Below are 20,090 nucleotides of genomic sequence, written 5' to 3' on the forward strand. Positions count from 1 at the left end.
TATGAACTTATTGCTAGGTAGGACATCAGTTTTGTGTCTGTCTAGCAATCTTATGTCCATCTTCTTTAAAAAAACAAACAATAACAATAACAAAACCCTATAAATACCCATCTATTCAAATGCTCTTAGAACCAGCCTTATTACCTCATTGGTTTCTTCAGTAGCAAGTTGATAAATCTTTGACCTACGTTCATCCCCTATTTGTGTAAGAGTGAGTCATGATTTTAGCTTTTTGAAAATCACACTGATAGGTGGATGAATGCATGAAAGATGAGAAACAAACAAAAGGACCAAAAGAGGAACAGAGGCACACAGCTGACAAACTTGGTTTACTTCAGGGTTGTACCAGGGGCCATTCCTTGCCAAGCATCAACTGCTGCTTCGGCTTCTAGATTCAAAGAACCCTAACAACTGATCTCTTTTCCCCCATGGAATTATAAAGATTCACAGGCATTCTTACAATAGAGAAAGACCATTTTTATTCTGAAATCTGTTTAAACATTTAATGTCAAACTAGAATTTTTATAATGTTGAATTTTTTTTTTTTTACATGATTTGGTTGGGGAAAAAAAAAAAAAACCAACCTGAGACATTTTCTTGTACCATGGTAAGCTTCTGCTGGACCAAAGCAGATACATAAGATAAGGTTGTTTACTACTGAGCAGTAAGACTAATTACAATTATGACAGTAGTTACAGTATTAACACCACTGAGAATTGATATCTATTTTGTGCTTACTATATGTCAGGTACTTCATACACATAGCCCTTTGTGGTAGGTAATAGCCATGTTTCACAAATGGAAAAAACTGAAGTTCTTCCCCAAGATCATATAGTTATAAAGTAGTCACCCCAGGACTGCCTCACTCCAAAGCCCATGCTCTTAACCACCACTAGGGCTTCATGCCTAAGGAGGCCACAAAAGGCTGGATCTGAATTCAGAGGTTCACACTGGCTGTACATGGATAGGTCTTTCTTGACTCCTCAAACACAGGAATGTAAAATTATTCCGCCACAGCCTCTTGCCTACCCACAGATACATCTGTTCAATATGCTAGCTCAGAAATATGTGACATAGTGAACATTTGGGGGAAAAAAAATCACTCCCACCATATACTGCACAGAGGCTTGGCATCAAAAGTACAGTAAGACATGTTGGTCTGGAAATACAGCCTTTCTTCAGAATGAAAAATGTGAGATGATTGGAAATTCATTATAACACATGATTAACCATTATTGGCTTTTAAACACAGGATGAAAGCAGAACTCTAAACCCGTTTGAACTGAAAGTGAGGAAAAGTTTGATCAATGGTAGTGCCCCAAGTAGGGAAATGTCTCCTTTAAATTTTAATTTTTGTAACTTAGAAAATACCATGGTGGTAGATATTTGCTCTTAAACCTTGCATTGTTAGTAGGCTGTATATGTGAAAATAAGAAATACCCAAAACAGTAGTGGGTGACTGGCTTGCATGAGCTCCCCAGAGCCAGCTGTGCACATTTCTTTGCAACTCCAAGTTCAATGACATCATGCTGGTATAAATCAGCCTTGGCAGGAATATTCACACCATGGAAACTGACAAACACCACAAATCAGGTTTTGTTTTTTTTTTTTTCTTCTCCTGCTCAACTAGATGTTAAACATTTACCAGCCTACTGCCTCCGGTAGGGCAGGATTTACAGGGCAACATACCCTGAAGTCCTGAATTTACATCCCTGAATTTACAAATGGCTAAGGAGGCCACACAGGCTCTTCAGAAGCTTCCTGAATGGTTATCTCGCTTTCTGGCTCTGAGCTATGGCTTTGGTGTGGACACTGAGCTCAGTGCTTTATGGAACTACATAAGGCCCAGGTAGCCACCAGCATGACTGTGGTGGGGGAACAAAAAAACCAGAGAGGATAAGACACGTTCTCACAATGTGCCACCCAGATATGCCTGCCAGATGAAATACAGGATCCCCAGTAAAAGATGAATTTCAGATAAAGGACAATATTTTAGCACAGATATATCCCATATAATATTTAGCTGGTATCCTATATTTTTATTAGCTAAATCTGGCAAACCTACACCCAGAACATAATCCTGTGCTGAAAATCTTCTCATCTCACAATATAGGAATATTGCAAAGCGTACATGTATGAAGGCTTTGAAGTCAGAAAGCTCAAGTGTAAATTCCACCTTTGTTGCTCACTAAGTTGTTGTGTGACCCGGGACAAATGATCTAACCCTTCTTGAACTCCAGTTTTCTTATCTGTAAAATAAGGATAATTATTCCTATCGTATTTGATTATTATGAAGATAAAATGAGATAATATATGCACAGGAGTTAAATGAGCTAATACCAACCAATCTGCCTAGTATGAGGAAAATTGTCAATAAGCCTTATCCTTGTGCAGGTCTATACATGATCTAATGCAGTGTCTAGCACATAGCAAGTGCTTAAAAAATTAGCACTCTTATGGAGGTTCTTAAAAAAGTTAAAAATAGAACTAGTACAATCCAGCAATTGCACTACAAGGCATTTACCTAAAGAATACAAAAATACTAATTTGAAGGGATACATGCACCCCAAATGTTTATAGCAGTATTATCACAATAGCCAAATTAAGGAAACAGCCCAAGTGTCCACTGATAGGTGAACGGATAAAGAAAATGTGATGTGTATATACACACTATGGAATATTACTCAGCCATAAAAAAGAATGAAATCTTGCCACTTGCAACAAGGATGGAGCTAGAGAGCATTACGCTAAGTGAAGTAAATCAGTCAGAGAAAGACAGGCACCATATGATTTCACAATATATAGAATTTAAGAAACAAATGAGCAAAGAGGAAAAAAGGAGAGGCAAACCAAGAAAGACTCAACTATAGAAAACAAACTGATGGTTACCAGAGGGGAGCCGGAGGGACAGGTGACCTAGGTGAGGGGGATTAAAGAGTGCACTTCTGATCAGCACTTTGTGATGAATGGAAGTGTTGAATCACTATACTGTACACCTAAAACTAACATTATACTGTATGTTAACTAAACAGAACTTAAATATCAACTTTTTAAAACTTAAAAAAAAATTAGCACTCTTACTACTGTTGGCCCATGGAAGTCTCAAAAGCCATATGACAAGCAAATTTTAGTAACCACATCTCATACTGTAGTGATAATACTAACATCAGTCACATAATTTAACTGTGTTAAGAGTGAATGGCTTTTGCAGAGGGGCCTTGGCACCTAATCATTATTCACATTGTTGATTCTAAGGGAAAAATCATTGAGATCCAAATAAATCAACACAACCTTTCTCCAAGTTGGGCATGATTTTTTTTAGTGACAGATTAGCCAAATAAAACCTTTTTCTATACTTCAAACCAAAATATGTAATACAATGAATTGAATGTCTTTCTCAAAAACATGTGAAATCCACTCCACTTAAATTATTTCCATTAAGTAATTCTGAATAATTGCAAAAGAACCTCATATTTCCAGTGAAACAGTTTCTCCTCCACCATCGGAGACCCCTAGTATCACATGCTTACTAACCTGGAATTTTCTCTACTGCCCTTTCCCCCTTTTCTATTGTATGTTATATAACATATAAATATTCCTCCGTAATATTTTCAGCTCTGTGCCTTTCAATCTGTTTCCAGCCTGGGATCAAGCAGTGTCCTAAGAGCAGCCTGGGCACACCATCTTTGTGTCTGGATACTGGCTGTCCATGGACCTGTATTACTCTTCTACCACCTTTACCTTTCTTTGTCCTTCACATGAATTCTAAAATATCAGAAATAAACAGAGTCAGCATCCTTGGAGTGATTTCTGGGAACGAGGAAAGCTTCTTTCTCAACTTCTCTTACCATTAGAGCATCATTCTTTTAAAGCCAAGGTCCCTATTAAAATGTAAATGCTTCTTAAAGAGTAAATATTTTTACTATTATAAGCAGAAGAGACCCCTTTTATCTCTGAGATCAATGATCTTAGTGGAAAGGAAAAAAGAAGAGATGCCAAAACAAAAGTCTTGAGGACAGTCACACCTGAGAGAATAAAGATGGGGTGCCATTATGGGAGGGAGTGGGTGAAGGGTGAAAGGCTGAAAGTGAAGAAGCACCTACTTGACAGTTTTGTGTAGGGATGGCTAGCACTGGAGTAAATGTCACACCCAAAAGAATATAACAGAAAGGAACCCAAGCTCTACCCCACATGAACGTTTCTGTTGGTCATGAGCTGCAGTCCTCCCCAAATTCTTTACAAACAATGTTGCAGGAGAAAATGTTAGGTTACCCTGGCATCTCACTATAGGTGCATATAAAGGACACTAGCCAATCTCTCTCACCCCACTGCCACTTAGTAAAGTTCTGTGCAGGAGGGATGCAGCTCCGGGGTTAATAATACTGAACTTCTCCCTCTCTCTACTGTTCACACAAAATCTATAAAGTCAGACAAAATGGGGGGGGGGGGATATCAAGAAACATCACCCTAAGAAATGACTATTTTCTTACAATGGTATATGCAAAATAGTCTTCAATTATACAATTACCCAATATTTTTTATCACTTAATATGAACCAGGATTGTGCTAATTGCTAAAAATATAGAAGTCAGCTAGACAGACAAGGTCCCTGTTTTTGTGGAGCTTACCTCTAGTAGGGAAAACAAATTACAGCTAAACAAATACATAAAGAGTAAAGAAATGGCTAGTACTAGGGAGAAAAATAAAGCAAAATGAGGGACCAAGGATCCATGAAAAATGGGATGGCACGTGACTGGTTGGTTACCCAATGGCCATTCCCAACTTCTCCCTTGCCTTCCTCTCTCAAGAGGCTGAAAAGGCAAGATAACCACTTTCTGCCATCCCTTGCAGCTAGGGATGGTTACACCATCATTGCTTCTGGCACTGAGACAAGAGGAAATCTCTAGGTGGGTGTTGGGAAGCTCTTGAGAAAATGTTTCTCTCTTGATAAGAGGAAAGAGGCATGTGGAAAGTGTTCTATCTTGTGGGCCTGGCTGCCCCTTACTTCTTAACCTTTGTAAACTGTCATGTGAAGAGGTCGGGGCACTGGGTGGTATCTTATCACCCAGTAATAAGGGCAGGGGAAGTCCTGAGACTCAAAAAGATATTACCCAGTGTCCTGACACTGAGGTAATGTTAGAACAGCCACCACTAGGCTTCTCAAATAAGCAATGTTTCTGTATGGCTTTAATCCCCTTTGAGTTTTCTATTACTTGCCTCTAAAATCATTGTAACATAGGGTCTTATTTTAGATGGAGTGGCCAGAGAACAGTTCTCTGAAGAAGTGATACTACAGCTGAAACTCCAGTGATGGCAAGCCAGCCACAGGAAAGTCAGAATAACATTCTAGGCAGAAGCAATGTGTGCAAAGACTCTGGGGCAGGAATAAGCTTGTTATGTAGCTGGAGCATATGAATGTGGAATAAAATGGTACCTGATATAATCAGAAAGGTAGGCAGTGGATTAAATCACATATAGCATTGCAGGGCACAGATATTATTCTTATTGCAATGAGACTCACTGCAGGCTTTAAGCAAAAGAGTGATAGGAGTATGACCTGATTTATGTTTTAAAAATACAACTTTAATTGCTGTGTAGGTGGCTGAGAGAAGTGGGGGCACCAGTTAAGAAACTGTTACAATAAGCTAAGTAAGTAATAATGACGGCTTAGACCTAGTAGCAATGTAGGTGGAGAAAAGTAGATGGCTACTGAAAATATTTTGGAGACAGAGCCAAGAATATCTGCTGGTGTGTGATGGGGTTAGGGGAACAGGGATGACTCCTAGGTTTGAGGGTCTGCGATGGGGGGGGGGGGGGAGGGAGAAAAAGTTTGGGGATCTGGAAATCAGTAATTCTATTTTGGGTGAGTTACATTCTTAGCAGATACCCAAGTAGAGACATCCAGTTGTCAGATAAATAGATAAGTTTGGAGAAATGTCTATTGAGATTCTTTGCCCATTTTCATTAAGTCATTCATCATTCCATAAATCCATTTTAAGATCATACTATGCGCCAGAATGTACTGTGCTAAGAACTATGTATACAATGACCAATAAAACCATGTCCCTACCTTCAGGAAGTTCACAGTCTAATTACGACTATGCTGTGGAGGGATGGAGAGAAGAGGAATAAATAAGTACAAATAAAACCAGTAAGTTGTAGTGAGTTCTGTGAAAGAAAAGAGCAGAGCACGGTAGGAGGACCTTCTTTAGGGCTGGGTGGTTGGGGAACCAAAGGAAGCGGTAGCAGCCATGACAGAGAAGAACAAGCCATTGCTAGTAGACTCCCTAGGACACCTGCTGCAGACAGATGACAAGACAAGAAAACCCAGTCCCTAAGCTGCCCTGGATCCCCAGCTACCTTCCAGATCTTGAACAATGTTTCAGGCTCTTTAAGGCCTGGACTTAGTACTTGTGATAGGCTGTTTTCCTTGAGGCAACTGAGATTTCTCTGCAGTCAAAAAAACCTATCTCACAGGGGGTGGGGGACAAGAAAGAGAGAAAAAAGGGGTAAGCGGGGCCTAGAGGGCCTAAGTGCATCCGGGAACTTCCTTTGACTCTGTACCAGATTCATCCCCCTATTCGCCTATCCCACTCCACAATATGTCCCTACCTGGTCATTTAAGCAGGGAGCAAAGAATGCCTTCATTTCTGCCTAGAGGAGGGGAAAAAGAGGAGGCCTGATTCACTCACCTGCAGGTCACTGTTCCACGGAGTCAGTGTTGCCCATTGATAATTGCAACTGGAAGACTCCACCGCATTGTACGGAGGCAAGATAATAAGTCACTCGAGAATTGATTTGTGCTGTGCTCTTTGCTGAGATTTTTTTTTCTTTCCCCTTCTGAGAATGACCCCAGACCCTAAGTTCTGCCTTATTTTGCAGGAGAGTTGTATTACTGGGCCTGAGACAACACTGTTTCCTTGGCTTTTGTTTTCTGGAGGCTGAGTTCTCTGACGGGATTTCTAAAGAGGGTAGGAGACAGAAACAAGGATGGCTGAACCAGGATGTGGCTGTGGCCCCTGGAGTCATGTGAAAGGCAGGCTTAGATGGCCACAAAAGATCTTTTGGGAATGATGAAAAGGTTCCAAAATTTGATTATGGTGATGGTTGTGCAATGCTGTAAATACAACAAAAATCACTGCCTTATACACTTAATATGAGGGAATGTTTTGGTATATGAAAAAGTTGTTAAAAAAACAAAAAACAATGTTGGCCTGGAACCCTTGCCTCACTTCCCCACTGCACTCACTTCCCTACTGCTCCCCACTGACAAGTGGTAATAGAGGAGTGCAGCTAGCAGGGTGGACTCAAGGCATAGAGTTTCTAGCTGGGAATAAAGTCCACTGCCCCAGGGGTGGTACCAACACAGATCTACCAGTTTCCAAGGACACATTGTGGCCCAGATCATAATTACATTTCTGCTATAATCAGAAGGGATCCAAGGCTAGAGCGACCATCCCATACATTTTGCTGTAAGAACCCCAGGACGTAGGAAGAGAAAGAGACTCCCACTCCCAGTCAAGTTTGTCACTGACTTTTGCACTTAGCCTGGTAGGATGGAGCCCTGCCATTATTTAAAGGAAATAATATATGTAGGAGGCAAAATGCCCGCCCCCCCCCCACCAAAGATGTCCATGCCACACAGCAAAAGAGATTCATAAATGAATGAGCCCTTAAAAACAGAGAATCCGGGGCGCCTGGGTGGCGCAGTCGGTTAAGCGTCCGACTTCAGCCAGGTCACGATCTCGCGGTCCGTGAGTTCGAGCCCCGCGTCGGGCTCTGGGCTGATGGCTCGGAGCCTGGAGCTTGCTTCCGATTCTGTGTCTCCCTCTCTCTCTGCCCCTCCCCCATTCATGCTCTGTCTCTCTCTGTCCCAAAAATAAATAAACGTTGAAAAAAAAAAAAATTAAAAAAAAAAAAAAAACCAAAAAAAACCAGAGAATCCTCTCTGGTTAGAAACAGACAGATGAGGGGCACCTGGGTGGCTCAGTCGGTTAAGCGTCTGACTTCAGCTCAGGCCATGATCTCGCGGTTTGTGAGTTTGAGCCCAGCGTCGGGCTCTGTGCTGACAGCTCAGAGCCTGAAGCCTGTTTCAGATTCTGTGTCTCTCTCTCTCTGCCCCTCCCCTGCTTATGCTCTGTCTCTGTCTCAAAAATAAATAAAACATTAAAAAAAAAAAAGACAGACAGATGAGGCAAAAGAAGTTAGAGAATGATTCCAAGCATGACAAGGAAGCAGACATGCTGTTGCTGGCTCTGAGATACAGGGGCTCACGTGCAACAACCAGAGAGAGGCCACTAGGAGTGATGGATGGTCCCCAACTGATAGCCATGAAGAAAATGTGACCTTAGTCCTACAACCAGAAGAACTGGATTCTGCCAATCACTGAGAAGAGCTTGGAAGGGGAATCATCCTCTAAAAAGAAACACAGTCCTGTCCACACCTTGATTTCAGCCTTGTGAGACTCTAAGCAAAGAAACCAGCCAACCCACTCAGACCTCTGACCTGCAGAACTGTGACATAATAAATAGCTATTATCTTAAGCTACTAAATTTGTGTTAATTTGTTGAGCAGTAATAATAGGAGCTTGGCATATATTTTGACACCATAGTTGATAAGAGCATGCTATATACTGTAAATGTACACCTGAAATCTGAATTCTTTTATTCTTTTTCAATATGGCATTTCTTAGATAACTGGGTGTGAACACTACCACTTTCCACTACCCCACCAGCATCTAGATTAGTAGAAACCTTGAAAAGCTTAAAGAGTGTAGTTTACCTTAAAGATTGGACCAGGGACTAAGAAACCAGGGCTCTGATTCTGATCATAAGCACTGAACAGAAAGTCATGAGAAACAGGTCTTATTTTTAGATCCCTGTAAGGACCTTAAGTAAATCAATCTCTCTGACTCTCCATTTCCATGTCTACAATATCAATGAGTTGGCCTAGATGACTTCTAAGTTCCTTTTAGTGTAATGAACTAAAACTGATAGACGTTTCAAGAACAACACACATTCATTTAATATATAACCCACTACTTTCACCCGGCAGAGAGCTCATCCCAAGAGGGCATTTTGATGGGAGGAGAGGGAAGTTGGTTAGGGCTGCTGAGGCTTCTGTGAGCTTCTGATAACCAAGAACAGTATGGGTTTCCAAAGAAGAGATGAATTTCCCCTATGGGCCAGCTAAGCACCCTGCTCCTGCCACCCCCAGGTGCCCCACTAATTATCCTGGAAGAGCCAGCAACCTCTTGAAGATTCCCTGCAAGAAGTGATGGGTCAGGGAGGACCTGCCACATGTGTTTGCCTTCCATTCTATCTAAACCAAGCTTCTCGGAGGGGAGAAGAACTTACTAGCATCCTCTACCAATTTCCCACACCTCTCTTCCCAGTATGGAATCTTTCGAATTCTGAAGGAAACAATTTGGCCAAGGGATTTGCACCTCCCCAAATTCAATGTAATTCATTGCAGCAAACGGTTTTTGAATAGCTGCTGTGTGCTCACTGAGTTAGAGGCGAGCAGTTGTTCTGGAGGTAAGCGTTCAGTTTCATTTTCAAGCTTGGATTTCAGTATTAAAATCTCTAGTGAAACTCAGGAAAGAAGGAGGAGGCAAAGACCAGACACATTACACTCAAAGCACAGAACGATACAGTAGATGCGATTTACAGTCATTTGAAAAGAAGATGGTTTTCCTTAAGAACTGAGTGCAAACACTGAACAGAGTTACTAAGAACTCTGTTTTTCAGAAGCATTTATATTCTGTTTCACATCAAATTAACATCAACACTCTGGGTAAATTTTGTCCTCAATCAGGGTTTTTCCAAGAAAGCAAACCTTTAAGTTCATGGAGCAGAACTTAGATTTGAATTTGCATTAATGTGCATTCTTCATGGACAAATTATGCAACTATATGTAGCCAGCTGTCACTGAAAATATGTTTGACATGTATTTGCTTTTTTTCACATGGTTAATACATATTTTAGTACCATATATTTTTAGACATTTTATAAGTTAAAACGATGCTATCATTTCTCATTGGTTCATACTTTAATCCTCTCTGTACATCAGCCATGGTTGACCCAAGTCACCTACACCAATCATTTTTAGCTTTTCTTCCTCAGAGACAGATGTGACAAATGTGTTTTTACATGTGACACACCCCTACAGATGTATCCAGAATTATGTGCAACTCTACGAGCCTGACCTATAACTCCAAAACTGAGTCTTCAACTAAGAAATCATGTGGAAAAGAAAATAATTGTGTAGATATCCTTAAATTTATTCTAATTAATTAAAAAAATTCGGGGCGCCTGGGTGGCGCAGTCGGTTAAGCGTCCGACTTCAGCCAGGTCACGATCTCGCGGTCCGTGAGTTCGAGCCCCGCATCGGGCTCTGGGCTGATGGCTCAGAGCCTGGAGCCTGTTTCCGATTCTGTGTCTCCCTCTCTCTCTGCCCCTCCCCTGTTCATGCTCTGTCTCTCTCTGTCCCAAAAATAAATAAACGTTGGAAAAAAAAATTAATCACTGGCAAATCTTGGTATTTGATATATTAGCAAGCAATTATTTGCAACAGATATCCTTTGCTTGGCATATATTTTGACATCACAGTTGATAAGAGCATGCTATATACTGTAAATGTACACCTGGAATCTGAATTTTTATTCTTTTTTTCCTTAAATGTTTTACTTACTTTTGAGAGAAAAAGAGACAGAGAGCATGTGCGGGGAGGGGCAGAGAGAGACAGAGGATCCCAAGCAGGCTCTATGCTGTCAGCACAGATGCGGGGCTCGAACTCACGAACTGCAAGATCATGACCTGAACAGAAGTCGGACACTTAACCAACTGAGCCAACGAAGTGCCCCTGAAATCTGAATTCTTGAAGGCTAAGGGTGCCTGTCACAGAGAACCAGAGAAAAGACTATAAGGAAGAAAAACATAGTTATTCTCCCAACTGGGCAATGGTGGGAATATGATAAACCTGTTATAAAAGTCTACCAATGAGCATTTTTCTGGAAGTAACTAATCTCCTACCCATGATCTATAAAGCCACTGACATTCCAAAAGGTTTCATAGGCTACACCCAAACTTGGAAGTTGTGTTACATTCCTTAGATGTGGAAGAAAATGACTCTTCACACATTTCAAATATGAAGAGGCTGTATAATGTGATGATTGGGAGCATGGGCTCTTAGAGCTGTGGTTCACAGTTAATTCTGCCTCCCAGGGGACATTTGGCAATGTCTGAAGACACTCTTGATGTCACAATTGGGGGAGGAGGGTGTTACTGACATCTGGTAGGTAGAGGCCAGGTATGCTGCTAAACATTCTAAAATAATGTAGGAAAGCTCCCCACAAACACAGAGTTAGCTGGCCCCAAAAACCAATAGTGCTGAGGTTGAGAAACCCTGCTATAAAGCAACCTGCCTGGGTTTCAGATCACTCAATACCTATGTAGCCTCTACCAAGTTACTTAACATTTTTGTCCTTATTGAGTGTTTTTTACCAATAAAATTAGGATAATAATGGTACCCACCTTATTGATTTGTTGTGAGAATAAAATAAATGATGCAGGAAAGGAGCTAAGAACAATGTCTGGAACAAACCAAGTGTTCAACAAACACTGACTTTTGTTATCACTGTATGTATTGAGAAAGACTGAGAAGAAATATAACAAAATTGTAACAATGGTTGTTTCCAGGTGGCAAGATCATGACTGATTTTTATTTTCATTACAGTTCTATAGTTTTCATATTTTCCAAATTTTCTAGAACTGTATTTATACTAACCTAATATCCAAAAACATATACTATATTTTTAAAGAATGCAGAGGAAAGAACTTTATTTGTGATATGGTGGAAAGAGGACAGAATTCAGATCCTGGCTCTATCTGCTGCGTGGGACTTCGGGCAGGTTAGTCCATCTCTCTGAGCTTCAATTTCCTGATCAGAAATTGGGGCTAATAACCTATGTCACAGAGTCTGTTTCAGGATTACACATGACAGACATCCAGTGCCTAGGAAAGTATCCTGAATGAGAGGTTCCATGAGATGACCGTTTTAAAAGTTTAGCCAGGGAAAAATGACTCCATAAACAGGAAAATATATTCATCATGCTAACGCCTCTTTTGCTTTTTATTTTTTTATTTTATTTTATTTTTTTTAATTTTTATTTATTTTTGGGACAGAGAGAGACAGAGCATGAACGGGGGAGGGGCAGAGAGAGAGGGAGACACAGAATCGGAAACAGGCTCCAGGCTCTGAGCCATCAGCCCAGAGCCCGACGCGGGGCTCGAACTCACAGACCGCGAGATCGTGACCTGGCTGAAGTCGGACGCTTAACCGACTGTGCCACCCAGGCGCCGCTCTTTTGCTTTTTAAACTGTCCTCTTAGAGAGACGACCTCCCGTCTCGTGTCATTTTTGGCCTTGGTTCATAAAGGAGACGCTGCATCCATATTCTGGTTCTTCCTTCTATTCCTTCCCCTTCCCTATATACACATATGCTAGGAAAGGATTCAGTAATTTGGCTGGCAGGGCCTGACTCATTTGGCAGGGTTTACGAGCAGTGGGCAAGTTACTGTGACTGAGGCAGGGCCCCGGTCTCACTTTCTCATATCCTTCACCCAGGCTCAGTGTCCCTCTTCCTATTTCCTCTTCCATTCCTAGCCTCCAGGTTGGCAAGGCCTCTCCCTAAGGGAAAGCCTCTCTGCTCTCTCTGTTCCACCTTCTCCTGTTCAGCTGGGAGAGTAGAGCTGGTAGACTTGAGAGGGATGAGTAGGAAGCCCAGCTAGGTTTCCAAACCTAAGCCTCTCGAGCACACCAGCCCTGCCTACCTGAGAAGCCCTGCATGAGTGTGGTGGGCATGCCGCACTTGCCTGGCTGTACAGTGCTTCCAGCACGGCTTTTCTTCTGCACAACTCACTCAGCAGGTAACACTGGAGGTAAGGCGGTAAGGAGGAGAAGTTTATCCACAAACCTTTTCTTCCTCTCCTTAATGACTGAATTAGATGGGAACAATAGGATATGTCTCTGAATATTATAAAGAGGGGTGACTATTTTATTTTATTTTTATTTTTTTAATGTAATCTCCACTCCCTACATGAGGCTCAAACTCATGACCCTGAGATCAAGAGTTCCATTCTCTACCAACTGAGCCAGGCAGGTACTCCAAGAGGGATGACTGTTTAAACCCTAGTTATCCTGCTAACTTGAATTCAAATCCTAAGCAAACTTTCAAGATAACCTGAGACAATCTTTTGCACTCAAGTCCTAACTGCCATGGTTTGGGAAAAGTACTGTGGCTCCAATCTACTCTGACACTAAAGATCCCAGGGTTCTCTGGGGGAGGAGTCCTATAGTCGTGTGAGTTCTTGGCTAAATGTTCTGGGGACTGGGAGCCACAGCTGATTAGGAGAGGCCTGCCTGGGGCAGGAACTGACCTTCTCATCACATTCAGCCTCAACCCAAGATAAACTATTTCAGTGTTGGGAGATGATGCCAGGCAAATCATCAGAGTAAAATGAGACCATTAGGGTGCCTCTATATCTAGACACAAATAAAAATATCAGGAGAACCTCATTCTAAAGATAAATAAAATGTCAGGGGGATTGGATATCCCCAGGTAGGAATTTATGAATACTTCTTGAACTCTAGTGTGCTACTGCTTCAGGGTCAGCCTGACTATTGTATATAAATTTCAGGCATAGTTTTGACTATATGTAGTTGCTAAGTTCTCTCCCACTACACATTCACCTCTTCAGTGTCCTCTCTACAAGCACATGCAGCATAAAATAGACGTGGGCCCCTAAACTGGCTCTAGCAGAAAGCTTCCAGAGCTTTCGCAAATGTATAGTGTGAGCTTACCATAAACCAGGCCTGGTGCTAAATGCCAGAAACCCAGTGATGGAAGATATGGTCCCTTCACTCAAGGAGCTCATTTTAGATGACTATAATAGTGTAAAAGTGGTACTTGTCCCAGGGAAACATAGATTTTAGCAGGGATCCAAGGCTTAATATAAAGGACTAAAGTTCAGTATCGTAGGAGACACAATCACTCTTCAAAGTATTCTTCGATGAAACCCTGAAGGGGAATACCTCATTTAGTGAAGAATTTTACAAATTTTAGATTTCTATCCCTTCTCTTCCTCTTTGTATCTTTGACCTAGTAACTTCTCGTAGTTTTTCCATAGCACAGAAGTATGAGATCAGTCATCATTTACTGTCAAGAGCCAAAAGGGAAACTACACAGACCAAAAAGAGGAAATCTTTATATTTCAGAAATTTCTAGAAGTTAAGGGAAAAACTTATTTTTCCCTTAAAAACCTAAAATAATTTGTAAAGAGAGTGATCTGTTATTACCTTGAAGTATGATAATATTATTTTAAAGCAATAAATCCAGTCTGTTTGATACCGTAGTTTGTGGTCATAATTTCTAAAGTTTTTAATCTCTTTGTTTTATTTTGAAAACCAAGTTAAGTCCTTTTAAAGATAACATGTTTAGACTGGTCTTATTACTAGGTTCAGAGGATGAAAATATGTTCAGTTCGATTAAAAAAAAAAAATCAACCATGAGGTAATTCTAGATTTTTTTTGCCTTTAGACATCATTTGGTCACCATAGTAACACAGTACTTTACTACCAAATATCTATACAGCAAAAAGGGAAGAGAAGAACAGGCAATTACTTACTGGTTATTTGGGAGTACAGAATATGACTGTTGGGATAATTCAAGATTAAATATAGATTCCACCGGGGATCTGTTTTAGCCAGGCAAGCTAATTTGATCTTCTAGTAGCATCAGCTGAACAAAATTTGTAGGCAAATCAACTGTTGACATCATTTGAAATAACACAAGCAGGAAAGAAGCATAGTTTAGTAGTTAAAAATCATGGACTCTGGGGTCAATTTCCTTGGGTCCAAACCCTATTTCTAGGGTTTGCTAGCTGTATGATCTTGGGAATGTTCCCTGATTTCTCTGTGCCTTAGTTTCTTCATTACCAAAATGTGGGTACTAATAATACCTCCCTCAGAGGGTTATTATAAAGATTAAATGACTGGTTATTTGTACTTAAAATGATGTCTTGCACATAGCAATAACTTTGTAAGTATTTTTTAAAAGATGAAATAAAATTTAAATTTGCTAACTTCCCTCTTTGTGCTAGGTAGAAATGGTCAAAGATACCAAGATTTAAGTACATAGCAGATTATTTTAGCCTGTAACTTTAGAAGATTCCTTTGAGAACTTCCTGGGAGCCTTCTTGATGGTTATTCTGTAAGATTGGGAAGTCAGTAGCACTCTACTATCTAAAACCAGAGCTGGAAATAATCATAAGCTCTCCTTGTATCAGGAACATCAGAAGGAAGACAATTGCACAGCACAAAGAAACAGCACGCCTGCCCGCTCAGGCTCCCTAAGCCACTGCCAATAACCTCTGGGAACATGGGCACAGAATAAGCAAGGGAGGAAACAAGATTTTATTGCCATGACAATGAAATCTAGTTGATTTCAGTAATATTTTTTTTTCCTTCTTTCCAGGACTCAAAGAAAAAATCGTTTTCATCAATTAGTACTTTGTTTTACTAATTATCATTGTACAAAATTTCCATCAATTTTTCTTCAACAGGCACTTACTCTGGTAAATTGTTCCTTTTACAGAACTATCTAGGCATCTTTTCTAAACCTGCAACAAATCTAAAGCCCCTAACCAACATCTAAGCCATGACAAAAATCTCTAAATTGCCTGGAAAAAAGAAGGTATTATGTTCTCTAAGCCAAATTTCAGCCGCGATACCACAGGATCCCTAGCGCATACCTTCATCTGGACTTGATTTCAGGGATGGTCTCCTTTGGTCTTCTCCGTCAGGAATAACCCTTGCATAGGAGTTTGGAGAATTCCATAAACCACCAGGAAAGCTTGGGAACACATTCATTTCTGTCCTCTGCCTTCCCCTTGGCTCGTAGCCTGCTTCCTGGTAAGAAGACAAGATGACGCTGTACTGGGTTGACGGTTAAACCATCTTCCCGCCCCCAGCCCCACTCTCTTGGTGCCCCTCCCTTATCCTTTCCAAGGCTCTGGAATGTGTCACATGGGAAATGGATCATGTGGTTCAAGGGGGGAATGTGGCCATCTTCTATCTCCCTTCCCCCACTTTTCCTTTCAGGAGCAAAGCAGCAGAAATCTCCGACCTGATTGGCTCTGACCAAAAATCTCCATATGAAAAGGAAAAGACTCAACCAAACCTCCAGCCTTCTCCACTTTCTTTTTTTGTTTTATTTCTCATCTGAACGTTTTATTATGGACATTCAGAGTTGCTTGGTAGTGAGGGAAATGATGCTTTCTTCCCAGCCCCTTTCTTTCTTATTATCAATACCCTAATGTGACAAGGTGTTCCCTAACCTCCGTCTGGAACCCACTTAGCATAACTGAGACAACTGAGTGTTCAGCACCAAGGACAGCATTGCACCCCCTTCGGCGTTCATTAAAGCCATTTGTCTACTTCACTCTCAGGTAAATAAAAATATTTTTAAAATATTTCCCTGAGGTCTTGTGTCTAAATATAAGTCAGACCACATATTTAGGGCCCTGATGTTTTCTACTATCAATTTATTGCTACTTTATAAATACAATTTTTACATATCATTACAAGGCCATCCCATGCGTACCTACCTCCCTGTTGCCATCCCATCACCCATCCCCATCCTTTAGATATGCTCCATGTTTTAGGGGGAGGGGAAATTCTCATAACATAGTTTACTATACACCCATATATCTATGCTCATGAACAAGACAAAATAAAGCACAGAAACACACAGGATTTCTTAAGTGTGTATATCAAGATGTCCTTAGTCCCATTCCTAGGCCTCAGGCAGGGTTGAATTAGAGAAGCAGGGAGGAAGCCTAGTAGAAACTGTTTTTGTGCAGGGTCTATCCTGCTTTGCTGACGTCCCTGTTGCCATGGTGCTAGGTAACAGCTGAAGGGGATGATTTCTTTCAGAACCGGTCACCATGGGACCCTGCTGACTAAAGAAAGGAAGAGGAAAAAGGACTGAATTGCTGAGGAGGACTTTCAATTAGCATTTTCAGAGCCAAATTTACCTAATGGGCCCTTTCCTTATTAAATTGTTGCTGACCCTAAATCCTAAAAGGATTCTAGAAATTAGTATGGACACTGTGATGCTAACTCCCTCCATACTCCTCTGCTTTTTTCCCTAAAAATCTATTTAGGTGCAACTGAATGAAAATGCCAGCTTCACAGGGTGACTGTGGAGTGCCATCACAGAGTTGGGGGAAGGACACAGGAATCTATATTTTTCTCAGGTTGGGACTTCTGATTTTTACGAAGCCATTCATCTTAAGTCCTAACAACCTTAACTTTACAACCACACCTGATTGTTGACACAAGGAACAATTTGTGAATGTTTTACAATGTTATAGGAGAAAGCACAAATATTTTTGAATGTGAGTTGCTGAATGATATTAAATAAAAATAAATTTGATTAAAGTCAATCCTTTGGATAGAATTTGGGCTACCTCCATCAGGAATTTAAGCAAGCTCTACGTTTATGTCATTAGGCTGGCATATAACTGATTGTTTCTAACTCAGAGTCCTTACCATGGCAATTCTAGATATTTATCTTGGGGGGCAGAAATACTTTAAAAAATTTTCTTAATGTTTATTTTTGAAAGAGAGACAGAGTGTGAGCAGGGAGGGGCAGAGAGAGTGGGAGAAACAGAATCCGAACCAGGTTCCAGGTTCCAAGCTGTCAGCGCAGAGCCTGATGCAGGGCTCAAACCCACAAACCGTGAGACCATGACCCAAGCCGAAGCCGGATGCTTAACCGACTGAGCCACCAAGGAACCCTGGCAGAAATACTTCTAATGTGCAGGAATGCAAACTCTGTTAAAAAAAAAAAAAAAAAAAAAGAGGCTGCACAAGGAAGCTGGAGTATAATTTCAAGAAATCAAAATTTCTTCCTGGCTCAACATTCACAGCTTAAGATGTATTTACTTCTTTTATTTTAGGAGAAGAGCCAGGTTAATTCCAGTTTTTCTAAATAAGACAGAGAATTTCAACTTGGCTAATTCTAATGCTTGTAGCTTTCAGAAAATTCATTTATCAGGAAAGCCGATAGGTGTTTGAAGAAATTCTTAGAAAGCCAGCAGGACGGTGACTTAGATATCATCTATCTTTTCTTAGTCAATAACAATAACGAGAACAACAAGAAAAACAGCTAATGTTTAACATGTCCCAGTTATTTAGTACATGTCATTTAATCCTCCTCCCAAACCATGAGACAGGTACTCTTATAGACTTTCTTGTTTTATAGAAGTGACTGAGGCTTAAAGAGGATAAGTAATGTGCCCCAAACTACACAGCTAGTTAGTGTGGGAATAAGCATTTGGAACTATTTAATCTGACTCCAGAGCAGGCACACTATACTATACTATTCTACATCGTGAATAATGGACTAGACTAAAATTACTTGTCAATTGATTGTAATGTGATTCACTACTAAGGGCCTCTGACAGGAGAAATTAAAAAGATTGCTTTAAATTATTTGAGACATGGGCACCTGGCTCAGTCAGTTAAGCATCAAACAATTGATTTTGGCTCAGGTCATGATCTCATGGTTTGTGGGATCAAGCCCTGCACTGGGCTCTGTGCTGATGGCACAGGGCCTGCTTGGGATTCTCTCTTTCCTTTCTCTGCCTCTCCCCTGCTTGCATGCTCTCTCTCTTTCAAAATAAATAAAAATAAACTTAAAAAAAATCATGAACTTTCTGATTGCTTTAAACCAAATCTAAAGCAAACTACTGTCCAACTGTCTGAGAGATTTATTAAAATAGTTTTCTTAAGGGGCACCTGGGTAGCTCCGTCAGTTAAGCGTCCAACTTCAGCTCAGGTCATGATCTCGCAGTTTGTGAGTTTGAGCCCTGTGTCAGGCTCTGTGCTGACAGCTCAGAGCCTGGAGCCTGCTTTCAATTCTGTGTGTGTGTCTCTCTCTCTGCCCCTCCCCTGCTTTCGCTCTGTCTCTCTCTCCCTAGCAAAATAAACATTAAAAAACTTTTTTAAAATAGTTTTCTTAAAACAAAGCTCTTTTTACAAAAGAATGCCGGCTAATGAATGCAAAGTATAATAGTTAGGAGCAGCCCTCAATGAAATAACCTATTCAGTAAAGGACCAAAATGGGCATTCAAACTATTAAATGAGGACAGGTTGTTTGTAGATGATTTGCAAACTGCAAAGGCAAATGTATTCTGGAAGGGGGGGGGGGGTCATCACCATCTTGACTATGCCACCAAACAACTTGCAATTATGTGCCAACATGAAGCAATGTGAACTACCCAATATTACTAATGAAGTACTCTTTCATAAAATGTTCAACCTGAATCTAAACAAACTTCTATTCATAGCGTCTAGTTTTTTTTAAAGGGCAGGGGTTGGAGAACAAGTCATAAGATGTTATGAGGAAATAATCAGCCAAATCGAGAATACAGACTATTCTACAAGGGAACTTATCTAGACTTATCAAAAGTCAATGTCATGAAATGAAAATAAAACAGGGGCACCTGGGTGGCACAGTCGGTTAAGCATCTAACTCTTGATCTTGGTTCAGGTCATGATCTCACAGTTCATGAGTTCCATCCCCATATCGGGCTCAGTCCAGAGTCTGCTTGGGATTTTGTCTTTCTTTCTCTCTGCCCCTTCCCTGCTTGTGCACACATGCTCTCTCTCAAAAGAAATAAACTTAAAAAAACAAAAACAAAAACAAAAAAACAGGTGTGCTGCTTGAAGGGTGTGCTGTTACAGATTAAAAGAGACTAAAGACCACAGTTGCAAAGGATACGATTTGCTGACGTGCTGACTGGGGAGGGAGAGAGAATGGAAATAAGTAGCTATAAAATATTTTTGGGAGGCATCTGGGTGGCTCAGTCAGCTTGAGCATCTGACTTTTGATATCAGCTCAGGTCATGATTGCTTAGTGTGGAGCCTGCTTGAGTTTCTTTCTCTCTCTCTACCTCTGCCCCTCTTCTCCATTCCCGTTCCCTTTCTCTAATAAAAATTAATTAATTAATTAAAAATATTTTG

At 40.7% G+C, this 20,090-nt stretch overlaps 1 protein-coding gene across 2 annotated transcripts in view; it reads right to left on the reverse strand.

The window, feature by feature from the left end:
• GPR19 (G protein-coupled receptor 19) overlaps nucleotides 1–20,090 on the reverse strand; it is a 41,173-nt gene that overhangs the window by 7,575 nt on the left and 13,508 nt on the right. The window contains exon 2 of one of the 2 annotated variants that reach the window (XM_043561943.1): nucleotides 15,812–15,968. The gene's annotated coding sequence lies outside the window, so the exon portion shown is untranslated. Of the gene's footprint in view, nucleotides 1–6,692; nucleotides 7,419–15,811; nucleotides 15,969–20,090 lie in introns of those variants that run through there. The other variant, XM_043561944.1, reaches the window with a different exon arrangement.

Source organism: Prionailurus bengalensis, chromosome B4 (genome assembly GCF_016509475.1).
Source record: "Prionailurus bengalensis isolate Pbe53 chromosome B4, Fcat_Pben_1.1_paternal_pri, whole genome shotgun sequence".
NCBI classification, from domain to species: Eukaryota; Metazoa; Chordata; class Mammalia; order Carnivora; family Felidae; genus Prionailurus; species Prionailurus bengalensis.